At 41.5% G+C, this 10643-nt stretch overlaps 1 long non-coding RNA gene across 1 annotated transcript in view; it reads right to left on the bottom strand.

Annotated features, from left to right (window-relative positions):
• Positions 1–274: 274 nt before the first annotated feature.
• The window catches only part of LOC140844809 (uncharacterized), an 82757-nt gene continuing 72388 nt past the window's right edge, over positions 275–10643 (bottom strand). Inside the window, exon 3 of the long non-coding RNA XR_012123304.1 lies at positions 275–2845. This is a non-coding gene — a long non-coding RNA (uncharacterized lncRNA). The remainder of the gene's footprint in view (positions 2846–10643) is intronic.

The following is a 10643-nucleotide window of genomic DNA, read 5'->3' as shown; positions in this document are numbered from 1 at the left end:
TGATGGGTGCATAGATATTTGCAATGGTTTTATACTCTTGTTGAACTGATCCCTTTATCATATGTAATGTCCTTTATTGTTTTGAAGTGTATTTTCTGTAACATAAGTATTGTTCCTCCCTTTTCTCCACTTTTGTTTGCATGTAATACATTTTTCCATTCCTTCACTTTCAGTCTATATGTATCTTTGGGTGTGAAATGAGTGTCTTATAGGCAGCATATAGATGGTTCTTTTATCTTTGTCCATTAAGCCAACTTATGTCTAGGTAGATAGATTTCCTTTTATTCAAGTATAGTTGATATACAATATTGGCTTCAAGTATACAACAGAGTAATTTAATAGTCATACATACATCACACCAACTAGTGCAGTTGCTGTCAATAGAAGGATGTTACAGAACTATTGACTATTCTCTCTGTTGCACTTCCATCCCCAACTTACTATGATTGAGATTTTTGTGCTCCTTTATCCCCTTTACCTATTCTACCCATCCACACCAACCCCTCCCCCATGGTAACCACTAGTCATTTCTCAGTGTCTACTGCTGTTTTGTTCATTTTTTTTTTTGTATTTAGAAACCACATATAAGGAAATCATATGATATTTTTCACCCTATGTCTTTTGATTGGAGCATTTAGCCAATTTTGTTATTTTAGGGTTTTCTGGTTGTCCTAGTTCTTGCTCTCTTCCCTTGTGATTTGATGACATTTTTTACTGTTATTCTTAGATTCCTTTCTTTTGTGTGTGTGTCTGCTATATGATTTTGGTTTGTGGTCACCGTAAGGTTCATATATAGCATCCTATAGAACTATATATGTTCTATAGGATGTTGATGATTGCTTAAGTCCAACACATTCTAAAAGTATTACTTTTCCATTATTCCTCATCCATGTTAAACACATCATATTGACATCTTTTTAGTTTTGTATATAATTGACTTCACTTATTTTGCCTTTGGAACTTCATAGTCACTTTGTAAGTAAGTGAGGGGGCTCATACCTTTAGGTTTGTTTTCATTAATGGAAAAGTTTTTTGATATTTAAAGAATTCCTTTAACATTTCTTGTAAGGCCAGTTTTGTGATTACTTCACTTAACATTTATTTATCTGCAAAACTTTTAATCTCTCCCTGAATTGTGAGTGATAACTCTACAGTATTCTTGTGTAGATTTTTTATTTTCAACAGTTTGAATATTTCATGCCACCCTCTGGCCTATGATTTCTGCTGAAAATCTGATAGCCTTATGGTGTTTCCCTTGTACATAACTGTCTACCTTTAATCTTTGCCATTTTAATTGCTATATATTTTGCTATGGATCTCCTTGGGTTCATCTTGTTAGATGCACTCTGTTTCTAGGACCTGGATGCCTGTTTCCTTCCCCAGATTGGGGAAGTGTTCAGCTATTATTTTTCTCAAGTAGGCTTTCTGTCCCTTTCTCTTCTCCCTCTGTGACCCTTATATGCAAATATTTTGTCTGCAATTGTTGCAGTGCTCTCTTGGCATGTTCTCATTTTTAGAAATTCTTTCTTTCTGTCACTCAGCTTGGTTGCTTTCCACTAACCTGTCTTCCAGATTGTGCCAATCTGTTCTTCTGCTCCCTGTCGTGTGTTTTTCCCTTCAGTTACTGTATTCTTCAGCTGTGATTCTTTTTTATATCTCCTTGGTAAACTGACCCCTGAATTTATCTATTTTTTCCCCAAGTCCCAGTAAGGGACTATGAAGTTCAAAAGACAAAATTAGTGAAATCCATTATATATTTATGACTGTTACTTTGAATTCTGTATCAGGTAAAGTACTTTTTTCTGATGTTTTGTGTAATTCTTTTGGTTGAACATATTCCTCTGGTTCTCTGTGTCTTAGATTAGCTTTGTCTCCTGTTCTTGAAAGTAGTTTTATGTAGTAGGCGTTCTGTGGTCCCCAGAAGCAGAAAACTCCCTACTTACCAGAGCCAGGTGCTCTAAGGGTATCCCCTCTGTGGGCTGTGTACAGTCATCTATTGTGGCTGAGGTACAGCTGCTCTTGGTGTGCCATGGGTTAGGTCACCTCTCAGCCTGACTGCCAGCAAAGGTGGTTGCTACTGCTCTACCCTAGTGTGTGACTCACTGGTGCAGCTTAACAACTGGTATACTCCATTGCCAGTGTGTGTGGATGCAGCCTGCACACAGCCTGGCTGCTAGCGGTGAATGATGCAAGTACTTCTGGGCTAATCATGTTGAGTGGGTTAAGTCTGCAGGAGAATGCTAGGGCAGATCAAATGGGGGTACATGGAGAGTTTCACAACTGGTTCCCATAAGTGTCTGTTTCGGTAGCTGAGGAAAGGCTGGAAAAGTGGCATTTTCCAACCTTTTTTCCCCTGGAGAAAGCCAGCACACTTCCAAAATTTTAAATCTCCTTGGAAACTTGTTGCTTCTGTCTCAGAGCAATTGAGAGTGTGTGCTGCTCCTCCGCAAGCAGGGATTCTGCCTCCCAACGTGCTCTAGCTCTCCCTGGCATTTATCCCCACTGATTTTCAAAGCCCAGTGTTATGGGACTCGTCTTCCTGGAACAGATCCCCAGGGCCATTTGTGTCAGGGTGTTTATCTCCTCCAATCTTCACTGTCTCCTGATTTGGGGCTGTGAGGGGGGAAGGGCTTGGATGGTGATTGATCACAGCTCTGCTACTTTATCCTTCTCAATATTGTCCCTTCTTTTTCATTAAGTATAGAAGGTCTGCTGTGCAAGTCTTCAGATCATTTTCAGAGTTAACTGTATGATATGTAGTTGCTTCCTCCGTGTACCTGGGAGGAGGTTATCACAGGGACCTCCTATTCTGCTGTCATTCCAGGTGCTTCTTTTTAAATATCACCTTTGAAAGAAAAAAAATTAAGTGCCATGAGAAAGCATACAAAAAATATTTTCCTCATTTTAAACTTAAACATGCCATAAAATCGATCTCCAAGCAACAGATATAGACACAATCTCTAAAACAGTTGTAAGTTAAATTCATTATTTCTTGCCAATATCCCTATTTGTGATTCATTTCTAAAAAGTTCAGGCTAAAATAAAGACATCTCACCAAATTATATGACTAAGTGATAAAAATCCTATCTGTAAATCAAATAATGTCTTGAATTTACTGAGTTGATCTTAACAAGTCACTTAATATTAGTTCCTCACAGATTTAAAATTCCTATTGCCACAGCAGATGCATTCACATGAGCAAGGGATCTCATTTCTGTAAAAAGTCTTAATCTAACTTCTCCATTTTGTTAGATACTAAATTAATGTATGATAAAAACACAAGTACATTCAGTAGAGGGTGCAGTGCATATGGCAGACTCTAAGTGTTATTTTAGTATTTAAGGATATTTACATACAATATATTAAATCTTACAGTGAACACACCATATCATTCCATTTATGTGATGTACAGTTGGATCTGGTATGGTTAGGATCTGTGGCGAGATACAGATGTGGTGCAGTACTGTATCTCACCGTACTGTACCAGATCTGGACCACACCTCACTGGATCCACACCTAGCACACCAGATCCTAAACGCATCTCACCGTACTGCACTGGATCCTAACTGCAGGGCACCGGATCTGTGCCATATCTCACCGGATTTTGCCGCACATTGCCGGATCTGTGCCATATCTCGCCGGATCTCACCGTATGGCACCAGATCCTCAGCACAGCACACCGAATCTTGCCATATCTCACCGGATTTCACCGCGCCTCACCAGATCTGTGCCATATCTCGCCGGATCTCACCGCACGTCTGCCGGATCTCTCTGTACGGCATGGATCCTCAGCGCAGCACACCAGATCTTGCCATATCTCACCAGATCTCACCATACGGCACCGGATCCTAACCGCACCTCACCGGATCCTAACTGCAGGGCACTGGATCTGTGCCATATCTCACCAGATTTCACCGCACCTCACCGGATCTAAGCCATATCTCACTGTACTGTGCCGGATCCTAACCGCACCTCACCGGATCTGCCATATCTCGATGGATTTCACCACATCTTGCCGTATTTGTGCCATATCTCACCAAATCTCACCGCGCCTCGCCGGATCTGTACTCTATCTCCCTGAATCTACCGGATCCTAACTGCAGGGCACTGGATCTGTGCCATATCTCACCAGATTTCACCGCATCTCACCGGATCTATGCCATATATCACCAGATCTCACCATACTGTGCCGGATCCTAACCGCACCTCACTGGATTTCACCGCACCGGATCTGCCATATCTCGATGGATTTCACATCTTGCCGTATTTGTGCCAGATCTCACCGCGCCTCGCCGGATCTGTACTATATCTCACTGGATCTGTACTGCACCTCACCGGCTCTCACCGGATCTGCATCATGCATACCATACAGTATGGTGAGCTGCGGTATGGATCCGGTTCAAGTATGGGGAGATACTGGTGTGATAGGGCAGCTTGGAAGAAGGGGACTTAGTTTGCTGACCTAGTGACCATAGGCAGTAAAACCACTGTGTTGTATAATGAAAACTAACATACGATTGTATATCAATGATACTTTAATAAAGAAAAGATTACCTACTGCAAATACCTTTCAAAGGTGAAATGAATACTTCAGGCATACTGAAGAAACTCCTCAGGCAGGGGTAAAATAATACCCAGGGGTAAAATAATACCCGGAGAAGTATTAACATACAGTTTTTTTTTCTTTTAGAAAAACTATGGTATTTTAAAGCATGCTGTAAGATGACAGGGTTTAAGACTTTTTCAAAGAATTACAGGAGAGACTAGGCAATATAACGCTGTAAAAACTAACAGCAATTATTAGTCCTTTGTCAAAAATACCAATCGATTCCAATCACTTCTGTCCAGTAGTCCAAGCTCGTCTTCCAGCTTTCCTTCTATTCTAATGCACACCAGATCTTTATCTAATGAATAGGCTCCAAAGACATAAATTTGCTAATCCAGTGTGTGCTAATACACATAATTTCTACATTAAAGCTTTCTGATTAAAATTTTTAAATCACCTTTTCAAACCACACTTTAATAACAGACTGCAATCGATTCTCTTAACATCCATTTCTATCTAAAATGCTACCTGAAAATGAGAATTCTGTGTATTTCTTTGATTAGAAATATTAATCTTTCTGATTAGAATTCATTTCTCCTGAGTGTAATTTAAAATCTGTTAGCTAAAAACATGTTTTATGGAAGCTAACATTTTTCTCAAAAATAAGATATTCTCTTATTACTTGGAAAAATGGTTTTATACACATATTCTGTAGGAATTTAAATAGCAGTGAACTGATAACTCACCCAAGGAAAACAGATCCAATTTTAGTAATAATTATCCAAGAATAAGAAACATCAAAAGTAGATTTTGAGTTCAGTAGATGCTCTGAGTTTCATATATTTTTAGATGTACTAATTAGGGGAAGTAATATTGATCAATGGCAGATAACCAGAGGAAGAAAAGGAATTAATGGGCAAATGGACCTGAACTTGGGTTTGAATCTTAGCTGTGATACATACTAACCATTTGACCTTGGCCATGATCTTTAAAATTGCAATAAACATTTTCCAACAAGAGTGTTGGGGCAGATGCTACAATATGTGAACTCAGTTCACAGTAAGCAATCAATCACAGCTATTATTAATAAGAATAAATCATTTGTTTTAGTTTATATGCCTATAAAAATATAATAAAGGGATTTATTGTGAGAGAAAACAGAGAAATCTCAGTAGCTACACTGTCAGTCTGGACTGTTGTATATGAGATATATATCAGGCATTATGCAAAACCAAAATAGCTCAGTCATTTAAGACACAAGTTCTAGCAGCCCTCCTTTTTTGTTGCCATTTATGCTTTCCAAGAGAGATGATCTGAATTGTTCAATTAGTTACTATCCAAATGGAGCAAGAATGGGAGACAAAGTTCTTGCCAAGCAACACATTTATCTTTCATCAAAGCATGAACTCTGATCCCTGGCCCAGTCAGTCAAAACCAGAGAATACATTCACTGGCTGATCATCACACTCACTGTGCTGACAGCTGTAGGCAGAAAGAACGTTTCCACCAGAAGAAGGATGTGGGCATGACTAGAACATAAGATTTCACATAAACATCTCTAGTGTAGAGAGAATTGAAAGTAATATAATAATAAAACAGGACTTCAGCACCCCACTTATATCAACGGATAGATCATCCAGACAGAAATCCAGTAAGGAAACAGTGGCCTTGAATGACACATTAGACCACATAGACCTAACAGATATATGTACAACATTCCTTCCAAAAACAGCAGAACACATATTCTTTACAAGTGCACATGGAACATTCTGCAGGACAGATCACCTATCAGGTCACAAAATAAGTCTCAGTAAATTTTAAAAGATTGAATTCATATCAAGCATCTTTCCCATTCAATGGTATGAAACTTTTCCCATTCAATGTATGAAACTAGAAATCAATTACAAGAAAAAAACTAGGAAAGAAACACAAATACTGTAGTCTAAATATATACAACCAATGGGTCAACAAAGAAATCAAACAGGAAATGTAAAAAATACCTAATAATAAAAAGAGAAACAATGGTTCAAAATCTTTGAAATGCAGTAAAAGCCGTTCTAAGAGGGAAGTTTACAGTAATGTGCAGACCTACCTCAAGAAACAAGAACAATCTCAATAATCTAACCTTCCAATAGAGAAAACAGAAAAAGAAAAAATCCCAAAAGTTAGAAGAAAAAAATAAGATCAGAGCAGAAATATAGGAAACAGAGACTAAGAGAACAATTACAAAAAAATAAATGAAACAGAAGTGGTTCTTTGAACAGATAATTAATAATTGATAAACCTTTAGCCAAAGTCATCAAGAAAAAGAGGACTCAAATAAAATCAGAAATGAAAGAGTTCAGGAACTGACAAACACCACTATAGAAATTCAAATGATTGTAAGCTATTACTAGGAAAAATGTGCAACACACTTGACAACCTAGAAGAAATGGCTAAATGATAAATACCAATCTTCCAAGACTGAACCCAGGAGAAACAGAAAATCTGAACAGAACTATAACTAATAAAAAAATTGAATTGGTAATCAAAAAACACCAAAGAAACAAGTCTAGAACCACATGGCTTTGCAGGTAAATTCTACCAAACTTTTGAAGAGCTAATACGTATGCTTCTCAAACTATTCCAAAAAATTGAAGGAGAGAATGCTTCCAAATCCATTCTATGAAGCTATATTTGCCCTGATACAAAACCAAAGACACTACAAAAAAGAAAAAGAAAATTACCAATATCCCAGATGAACATAGATGCGAACATACTCAACAACATATTAGCAAACAAAATTCAAAAATACATTTAAAGGAAATTCACCACCACTAAACTGGCCTTACAGGATATGTTAAAGAGACTTCTGTATATGGAAATGTCCTTAAGCCTAAATATTTTTCATCAGTGAAAATGAACTCACAGGGCCTTTGTCTACCTTGATTCTGGCCCACTCCTCCCTTGGAGTGTATTCAAATAAAACTTACACTCTGCTTTGCCATTGTATCTCTGCCTTTCAATTCGTTGTTTCAGTGGGGACAAGAACCAAGGAGAACAAGCGCAACCCACAGCATATTTGGTTCCAGGACTCAGGTTGCTACTCCCACTAAGCTGTATGTGCCTCGCCCACTGGCTGAGGCACTCCTTACCTATCCTCTGGGGGCACTCCCCTTGCTTCTCTGTCTCTTGTGGACAAAAACAAGCGCAACCTGTGGGCATGGACTGAGCCGTTAAATACCATTAGGCGCTGGCCACAAGAAGACATCCATGACAGGATAAGTAGGTCACAGACCAGGGAAGATTGTGTTAGGCACCCTGCCTTCTGCAAGACACGGTCCATGTTGTGGAGGTACACTGTAAGAACACCCACTTGCAACCCCACAGCAAATCTCCAAGCAGTATTTAATATGTCCATACAAGATACTTCCTTTTCTCTGTTCCCAAATTTCTTCTACTCACTGCATTTCTCTTTTGCTTTCTATGTTCCCTGTAGATCAGCTAATCAGACTCTTTTTGTCACTATTAAATGCTTGGATATGGGACAGCCAGTTAAAAGTCAATAGGCTGACCACTGATCTTAAGACTCTCATGACAGGTTTCCCTCTAACCTGGTCTGGGGTGATCCCCTGAAGGCTCTCATCTCCTGATCCCCTTGGCTCTGAGATGTCCACCAGATCCAGCCAGAGGTAGTACCTGCTTGGGCTTAACCTTGCAGGGAATCCCTCCCTAGGGGCAGGTCAAGATTGGGTCCATGGGAATATTGCCCAGAGCAGCTGTAGACTCCTCCCTTTACTCTTTTCCTCACCAACAGTGGTTATCAACTAGACAGAAGTTGGCTGCGACCCAAGAGCCTGCTGAGAACTCAGCCACCTTTCTAGAAAAGCCTAAAGAGGCACTCATTAAACATACCAATCTGGACCTAGACTCATGAGGGCAGGTAATCCTGAAAGATAGATTTCTGACCCAGTCAGCACCAGACACTAGGAGGAAATGCCAAAAAGTTGTTCAGGACTCAGAGGCCATGGTAGATGGTATGCTTACCACAGTAACCTCAGTTTTTTCTTCTACCAAGAGTAATTCATGGAGGCTAGGGTTCAGGAGAAGGAAAGGAAGAAGGAGGCAAGGCACCAGGAGGAAGAACAGAAAAGAGAGGCTAGGCATACCCAGACGATGGCAGCCCTACAGGGACAAGGGCAGCCCACTGGTACCCCAACCACACCCACAGATGGCTCCACAAGGTGCTGTATCAGCCACCAAGTGGAGCATTGGGCCAAAGGATATCCCGAAAGGAACATGCCAACTGTCAGTGTCTGCCCAAAATGCAAAGAGGCAGGGCACTGGGCCACCTCTGCCCCTCAAACTGAAGGGATTGGGGGTCTGAGGCAGCCCTAGGTCTGTAACTGCTCAACCCGGACTGACACGGCAGCACCACCCCCAGTTGGCCCCACTGCAGGAGATCACTAGACTAGAACCAAAGGTGCCAATGGATGTAGCAGGTAGGACGGTAACTTTCCTTTTGGATACTGGGCTGCATACTCTGTTCTGACTTCCTTCTCTACACCCTTCACCTCAAGAGCCTGCACTGTCTTTGCACTTTACTGGTAAGCTGACTTCTCTGCCATTTAGTCCTCCATTGTGCTGTCTGTGGGAAGGCCATAACTTTTCTTCCTCTTCTCACAGCTTCCTTGTAAAGCCTGAACATCCCACCACATTGTGAGGACAGGATATTCTACAAAAACTGGAAACTCAAGTCACTCTGGGAGAATGGCCCTCTCATCAGACTCTCCTACAAATGCTTGTACTGACTGAAAAAAAGAACCCAGGACAGAGCCCAGAGACTTGAGAGAATGCTGTTGGCCCTGATGTCTGGGGAACAAGGCATGCCCAGGAGAGCCATTATGGCCTCCCCTGTGATAAGTGAACTAAAGGATCCTGAGTTCCTACCAACCAGACTGATTTTTGTAAAGAGTGGCCCCCTGCCCACACATTTGTCAGTCTGCTCTTAAATCAGTCATCCACTAACTGTTTAATCTTGTTCACTTGAGCAGGCCACCAGCTACTCTGGAGCCCAGCCCAAGGCACCCTCTTTTCCAGACCCATGGGACAACCTAATCAAACCATACCCCACCACCTAATATTTCCCATCATGTCAGCCAATTTAGCTGCCTAGACTACACTCAACATCAAGGGCAGAAATTTCTAAATGGACAGGGAAGCCCAGCACCGTAACTCCCCCATTTATTACCTCTTTCACTACCTACCCATCCCCCTCTCTGGGACTATACTGAGTGTGTGCACATAGTGCCTATTTTAAGCTCCCTCCTAGGTGGATAAGACATTAATCTTTGGGTTTTATAGTAAAAGACATGTCCTTGGCTGTGGCCAATACATCCTTCCCTTACCCAGTGTATCACCAAAATTGACCAAACAGGCAGGACCCCTTCTTCCACTAGCAGTGGGGCTCAAGACTCTCCTGGGAACTGCAAGCACAACCACAGGAGATTCCTCCCTAGGGATTCAGTCCAAATTAACCAAGGAAATAGTTGAGTATTTCCAGTGAATGGCTGTTGCCTTGACAGGGCTTCTGAGCCAATTAGACTCACTTGCCTCAGTGGCTCTTCAAAAGCACAGAGCTTTGTTCTTTGAGACTTGAAAATGACCTAAAGACTGCAGAACAGACCCTCTACACCTGAGAAAGAGAGGACCACACAGAAAAGGGTGATGCAGCAAAGCTGAGATCCAGCAGGACCCAAGCTCTCCCCCTACACCAGCCTACAAATGAGAGGAAGAGGAAAGGAGCAGGGAAGGAGTAGAAGCCCCGGACCACTGCACATCTGGCCCTGGAGATCTGCTCTGGGAACACAAGCCCACATTACACTGGATGATTGGGGCTGGACACTAGGGGCAGGCAGAACACCCTGGGAGGCTGAGACTCCAGCCAGTGTGGAGAGCAGGCACACTCCACCAGTCCTGAGACCCAAAGGAGAGACAGAAGTTTGAAAGACTTCCAGCAGTGGGATGGGTACCAGAGGTGCCAAGGGTTGGATGGAACTGTCTCCTCAGGAGAAAGGACAGGTGGAAGATACTTCCCCAGCCCTTGCTTGACCCAACA

Source organism: Manis javanica, chromosome 12, assembly GCF_040802235.1.
Source record: "Manis javanica isolate MJ-LG chromosome 12, MJ_LKY, whole genome shotgun sequence".
Classification (NCBI taxonomy): domain Eukaryota; kingdom Metazoa; phylum Chordata; class Mammalia; order Pholidota; family Manidae; genus Manis; species Manis javanica.
Note: the sequence above shows the minus strand (reverse complement) of the source record. Positions and strands in the feature narration are given on the sequence as shown.